This window comes from Hirundo rustica, chromosome 3 (genome assembly GCF_015227805.2).
Source record: "Hirundo rustica isolate bHirRus1 chromosome 3, bHirRus1.pri.v3, whole genome shotgun sequence".
Classification (NCBI taxonomy): Eukaryota; Metazoa; Chordata; class Aves; order Passeriformes; family Hirundinidae; genus Hirundo; species Hirundo rustica.
The window spans coordinates 106455370-106462764 of record NC_053452.1 but is presented as its reverse complement, the minus strand read 5'-3'; the positions used below and the strand labels follow the sequence as shown (position 1 = coordinate 106462764).

Below are 7395 nucleotides of genomic sequence, written 5' to 3'. Positions count from 1 at the left end.
GGAATTGTTCAAGACCATGTGGAATGGGGCTTTGAGCAACCTGATCCAGTGGAAGGTGTCCCTGCCCATGGCAGCAGGCTTGGATCTGGGTGATTCTGAAGGTCCCTTAAAGCCCAAATGATTCTGTGATACCCCTGTACATTGGAGAAACAGACCCATTTATAGCTGACCTTCACCAAGTACAAAGGGGACGCTTATGATCATGCAGGACTGGCCTCCTATTCATCATCTTTATGAGAAACTTAACCTTCCAGGACATAGAAGCATTGTGACAGACCTCAGTGTCATCTGAATAACAACTCAAATGCACATATTTAATTATCTTTTTGTACTCATTAATTAAATACTTATAGAAAACTTTACAGAGAGGCAAATGTTTGCAAAAAAGAGCCCTTAATATGTTCTTTTTATCATAAGGATGGATATGAAGGAAAGCAACACTGATAGTTCAGGCAGGTTTCAGTTTTCCAAGAAAATTAAAATATATTTTATTTCTGTGTTTTCCCAGCTACAGGAAAGGTAATTTTTTTGGGATTTATTCTTCATTAGACTACTGAATGTGACTATAATCACAGGAAATACTGCATACTTTTGTCTGTATGTACTTAAAGACATTACAGGACTTCTTAAATGGGGGGTATTGCTAGCACTGTTAAAATATAAAAATAATATCTCCACTTGAAAAAAAGCTGCATGGAAAAAACAATCAAAATTGCCTAAGCAATACTATCACATAATTAGATTGCCTGGCATAAGCTTAATACATGAAATGTCCTCAGTTCTCATGCCATTCTCTGTCTTGATTAAGGAAGGAACTAAAAGACCAGACTTTTTCCATTGCTAAATTTTCCATTGTGAAATTTGACGTGTTCATGACTGCAGAAGTTCTGTTAATCAATAAATCACTAGACAACTTTGATTAATTAACTAGTCAACAACTCATAAGACAGTTCAGTCAGAACATCTGCATTTCTTTTTGTCCTATGCAATTTTTCAGTGAAATAAAATATGGATGTTTCTTTCCCAGACTGTTTGCTTTAAATGTTCTATGGAAGAATTATGGATTGTTTTTATTTGTGCTTCAGTAGCAACTAACAGCCTCTTCTAAGCTCCAGGCTTAATTTGTGCTAGGTTTTACATGATCCCATTTTAACAGGCAAGGCTGGGGGTAGAAAGAGATGCAAAGTAATTCCAGGGGTGCTCGTCTGTACCCCCTCACAAGCCCAGAGGCAAAGCCTGCATCAGAGCTTGGATGTGTGAGCCTTCCCACAGCACCCTGCCAGCCACGCTGCCTGTCCTGCAAGGAAACAAAGAATGCTCTGCTCTAAGAAAACAGCATTGTTTTCAAAGACAATTTGCCAGCATGAGCTTTCCTGTAAAAGGAACCATCTTATTAGCACTCTGGGTGGGATATCATCCTCCAACAGGATGTCTCCCATGGAGCCATCTAACCTGCACTCCAGCGCTAGGTGCTGAATGCTGTCATCCTTACAAAGTCAGTGCCCAGCCCTTCTGCAAGGTAGGTCAGGGTGGTGGAGAATGGCATCAAGAAATGAAGAGGCACATGTGGTAGGTGAGGACATGTTCTCCTCTGGAGAAACCTTAAATTTGGATGTGTCAGCAGAAAACAATTATGACTGTGCACAGGGCTGGGTTGTAAATTCAGTTGCACTTGGATGTCACTTGGATGCCTATCACAGGAAATAGATCCTTACTTTATTTGATATTTAATGCCCTGTCTTACCCAGCTGGCATTCCCAGGCTCCCCTGATTAAGGGAGCATTGAAAGCCTTCCTCCCACTCAGAAGCCCAGCAGAGACCTCTGAGCCACCCTTGGCTGCCCATGCACAGAATGGGTCCTATAACCTCTGAACCTTAGGACTGCACCATGTTCTGGTTTATTTACATAGGTGAACTGCTGCCTCTACACTAATTTCCTTACAGTGGTTCCAATTCATCTGTATGTCTCCCACTGTCTTCATCATTGCTCCTCATGATGTCCTCTCCTGCATTTCTGTTGTTCTCCCTCACAAATCCTTCTTGCAAAAGAGGATGAGAAAAATATGAAATTTTGGGATTGCTACTAGACAGAAATCCCAGTATTTCAGGCAGATGTGTTGCTGATCTTTTTAATTCTGACAAAAAAGTCATGAGTTTTCCTATCATGCCAGAACGCATGAGAAGCAAAGTGGGTACCAGGGTATCTTCCCCCAGGGCATAAATAGTAACACAGTTTGGTAGTCATTACCCAGAGCACCGTCTGAGACTTTGATTTCAAATACATGATAGCTCAGTTTCCATCTACAGCAGCCAACAAACAAGCAAACTAGAGAACATTATCCATGATCCTTTATCTTAATACTTTTTTTTTCCTTACTTGCCTCAGAAACAAAAAACAGAGGCTGCAGAGCAATATATTGAAAAAGTTGAAACATACCAACCTTTGAAGAATCACATTCAAAATACTATTTTAAATCAAAAGTATGTGTGTTTCACTTTGGACCAGGTTGCCAGCTGATGTAAAACAGTTCAGCTCCTTTAATCATATGGGGTTATGCCAATTTACATCAGCTGAGGATCTGTCTAATAATAATATGTGAAGCAGGGCTTCACTGCATACTGTACTGAATGTTGGAAAACATCCTGTACTTAAATGCATGCAGCTCTTTAACTTGGAGTATGAGACTGGCCACATTGTTTGACATAAGGGTTAGTTTTCAGATAGTGAAATTTCAGTTGCCAGGTGCCAGAGGCAATTTATCAGACACTCATAAAATAAAGATCAAAAAGCCCATCAGTCTCCCACTGCATCTGGGATCTAGGAAGGAACACTTACAGCCCCTATCCTTTAAACAGCTCTCACTTAAAGAGCTCACTGTTTATAATAACAAGAAAAGGAGAAAGGGGTCAGGTCAAAACCAGCTGAACAGCAGGTGGTGTTATAAAGTTGGTTTTTTTCCACAGTTAAAACTTTTGTGAAATAGTAAATGGTGAAATGGTTCAAGCGTACTCACACAAACCTGTTTCAAATTTTTAATTTGTATTTTTAGATAATTTTTGGCAATTGGAATACAAGTCACAGATGACTTGACTTTTTTTCCTCTGTTGTTTACTTGAATATGTTACAAAAATAATCCTGAATTATTTCCTTTCATGCTTCCCTTTTGCTACACACTACTGAACTCAGCTTTTAGATCCAGAACCAAAATTCCTCCAAAGTTCAAAGGGGTTTCCGAGCCATGTTCCCGTTCATAACCAGCTTAGCTGGAATGGTGCAAGATGAGAAGTTTGGATTCAGATCTGAACTGTACTATTATTTAATATTTAATGAGCACTCACGCTCAGTTTTGACTGAAGTCAGAGACATGAACCTTGCCTTCTGAAATGTTTCAATGTCCAGGCTCTGATGTTTCCCTCAGGTGTCCTCGGTGGAGTGGAAGAAGCATCTCTCCACCTCTGAGGAATGTGTCACACTCTGGTTTGAGTCCATCTCTAATGACTTCATTCCTCAAAGACAAAAAAGTCAGACTCTATCAGACAAGAATTAGCCACACATGTTCAGGGTTGTCATCAAAATCTCCCGTAAGAAACCCCTCAAAGGAAATGAATTTAAGATACTTTGCTATTCCAGAAGAGTCAGTGAGTGTCACATGAAAGCCTCACCTCTTGTCAGCAACGGACCATGACAACCTGACAAATTTGAAGCACTAATTAAAATATAGCATTATCCCTGAGTATACAGGATCAGAGGAAATATGCCCCTGATATACTTAAAAAATCCCATGAAGTACAGAGCACACACAGCCCCCCGAGATATTTCATGGCACTGAACACACTGGAGCAGAGGGAATGTGATTTGTCTTGGCTAATTTTAATCCCTTAATTTAGGTACCTGCTGAGGTTCTAAGTATAGCATAAGGAAAGAAGAAGGTATCTAAATTAATATCCTAATTGCAGTACAACTCAGATATTCTGCATCATCCTCCAGAGGTGATTTCCCCCTTCAGACAGTCTTGGGAGACCTGGCTCCCACATAAAACCCCTAAATATGATCCTTACTACAGGCAATGTGACTGACCTCACTGATAAAAGCATTATTTTCTGCAGTGTGTGCTGTTTGCTCATGCATCCATTCAAAAGTGTTCTCCTCTTGTTGCTCTTACCTCCACTGAGTCTGAATTTCTTCACCACAGCTTTGATTAATGACCAGTTGTTGGGAACAGCGATGTCTCCAAGTTCACAAACACAGTGCTCATAATTTTTCAAAAATGTAAATGTTTGTCAACATTTACTGCACAGAGGTAATAAAAATCCCTGGGAAAGAAGTGGCGTGCCTTGGATACAAAAAGTATCATTAGTATTATTTGCTGGCAAATGTGACTTTCGTAATAGTGACCATAATATTGTTTCCATACATCAGCATTCACAGAGGCTAGTGCCCCCTTATTTTCTGACTGCTATCAGGCTTCCCAAACACCTTGTCCCAGAAATAATTTTTCTATTCCAAAGCATGAGTCAGGTCTCCCCTCTGCTTTGGACATCCATTCAAAAAACTTACTTGGCCTTAATCCCAGTCACTGAATTCTGTGTGGTATCCAGTATAGTGTATGCATTATTTTGAAATGCTGTAATATTGTTATCTTTGCTTTATACTGTGATCCCTTAGAGCTTTCCTTTGTATTTCCAGCATTCATTTCCCAGGCAGTTTTATAAAAAGGTAATGAGGTGCTATTGTTAAAGCCTATTAACTTATACAGGCTTGTTTCCTGATGAGAACTCAATTTTATTTTCCTTAAGCAGCAGGCCAGATTGCAATCAAGCAGTTTCTCCAGTGAGTATCCCTACAAATTCATCACCTTCTATCTTAGTCTGAGATAATGCCACAGTAGAGACCAGGCCAAAACTTTCCCTTTTCAAAGTTACAACAAAGAGATATTTACTCTTTTCAGAGTAATTTGCTGTAGTAAGGTAGTTCTTTCCTTCATTTTGGAGTTTCTTATCCTGATTTCCAGCTTTCATCCCAGAAATTAGACTGAGATGTTTATGGATTGGGTTGAGCTCATGGGTTTTAATTAAGATTTCTACATACCTGAATAATTTCTATAACGTACCTCCTCTAGCAGGACTAGCATTAGGCTTGTGCAGCATGTATAGGCACAAGACCACACAAAGAAGGAGGCTTTGCATTCCAGGTCATCATCTCCAGAGGCCAGAGCACAGCAAGAGCTGCCAAATTGGTTTAGATGGGCCCCAGCTCCGCCTGCAGCTGTCAGGGCCCTCCCACGCACTGACAGAGAGAGATTTTCCCACCCTCCTCCGACCTCCAGAGATGTGCTTAGTATGGAAACCTGCTGAAAGCACCAAGGTGTTAGGCATTTCTGCTTAAAAGGGCTGGAGGAGGAGAAAGACCTTGCAATGAAAGCACAAGGTTGTCTGGCTTCAGTTCCTAGTCCTGTTGTGCGTTGCTTGTCTGACCTTACCTTTTACTCCCTCTACTATTCTGTTTTGACTTTGTGTTTCATAAAGCATGAGAAGAGAACTTCTAGCTGTGATTCATGGAAAAACACAGCCATCAAACTGTGCTCAGGTTATTAGTGAACTTTGTGAAGATAGGGCAAAACTTAAAAAAATAATGGGGGGGTGGGGTGGAATTTTTCAATATAGACTATGGAACACAAAGACCAGATTCCTTATGAGATCATGTTATACATTTTAAAAATATTAATAATTCAGCCGCTTGGATATGTGATTCTGCTCTTACTTCTAAAAAAATATTTCATACATACTGGGCTCCTGAATCTCAAAAAAATAACATCTTCTGGCGCTGCAAGTACCTCATGGGATTCCTTAATTGATCCCCTTGTGAGTGTCCAGAATGTACAGATTTTTGGAAAGCTACTTTCATTTAACTGGAATTCTTCCTAAGTTTCCTTGGCACTCATCTAATGATATCTGAAGTAGTTTAACAAGTATTTCACAAATGCCAGGCCTGAGAAAAAATGCTACTTCAAGCTTTCTGTATGGATAGGACATTAGTGGGATGGCTGAGCAAGATTTTCACGGCAGACCCTTCAGCAAAGGATCCAGATAACAGTATGTAGCAGGGAAGTTACTTTAAAGGAGCTTTCTACATTTCCTGTGCAGTCAACTGGGGAAAATGTGTCTTTCAAGGCATCTGCTGAGAGACTCAATCTCCCTAATTTTAGGCACAACAGAGTGGCAAATGGGATTTCCTCCCAAGCAGGCACAGATAACTGAGGCAGGTGAGAAACACCTTCCATTACCAAAGGAAAACTGACCTAGTTTTTTGTAAAAGCACCTAGTTTTAGTGGCTTTCTATGGCACCAAAGAGAACCACTTCATACATCAGTCATTTACATCTTTTTTTCAACTTGGCTCTGCTCATGGATATCCTTAAATCAGCAAAGAAGTCGATCCTGAACAGATCAAAGCCTTCAGGGTATCAATTTAGATCTCCCTCTATAAATTTTCTTCATACTAAAGCTAGAAGAGATTGTTATGGTCACTTGATCTGTTGTGTAATACACCCCCTACATTTGCTTTCATAATATATTTTATGATAATATACTGATTTTTAAAGCAATCAATTTCTAATTATACACTTTCAAACTCCATATTTCCTTAGCTAAGCTGCTCTAAACTTTCATTAATAATAGTACAGATCAAGTTTCACATGACAATAACTTGGAGGACTATGATTTAAAATAGAACTTGTGAAATTACCACTTCAATGTATCTTGATGTGCAACTAGACAGCAATATATGTGCTTCCATATAAACATTGACATACCTATTTTTGATGTGAGCCCTGTCATTAAATAGAGTCAATTATTCCTTTCTGTGATTCAAAATTCTACTAATTCCTTCCAGTACAACTCAGGTTCAGTTCTTGGCTGCTTCTTTATGCTGGCTCTGTGATTTTCTCAAATCTGGCTTTTCCGCTTATTAAAGTCATAGCTAAGTTCTCTTTTCCCTCCTGTCCCTCTGCTCCCACATCCCTTCACCAGCATGTCTGATATGTCTTATCAAGTCAGAAGCAAGCTCCTTACTCAAATCAGCCAAATCTCTGGAACACGGTTCCCACCTGCCTCTGCAGCCTTCCCTCTGCCCATTCCCACGGTCTCTCTCCAAGCACCTCCCAAGCTTTCAGCCTATCTGCTCCAGTTGGCTCTTTTCCTGCTCTCTGTGGTCCTCAGGACCTGCCAGCTGGCCTGCTCTTCTGTCTTCCTCAGAAAATTAGATATTTTTGCTGTCCCCACTACCTAATGTGGCGTCAGGTTGATGTAACCCCATCTTCAGAAGGAGAGATCTAAACTCATCTTTTATCTCTTGCTTTGCTGTTGACACCATTTCTGGGGCCAGGCTCCAGTAAAA

The 7395-nt window shown here is 40.2% G+C and overlaps 1 long non-coding RNA gene across 1 annotated transcript; it reads right to left on the bottom strand.

The window, feature by feature from the left end:
- Positions 1 to 3065: 3065 nt before the first annotated feature.
- Positions 3066 to 5208, bottom strand: LOC120750960 (uncharacterized). Its single transcript, XR_005700218.2, has 3 exons — positions 5112 to 5208; positions 4164 to 4334; positions 3066 to 3507 (listed from the first exon to the last, which is right to left on the bottom strand). It is a non-coding gene; the product is annotated as an uncharacterized LOC120750960 (long non-coding RNA).
- Between the last annotated feature and the right edge of the window lie 2187 nt (positions 5209 to 7395).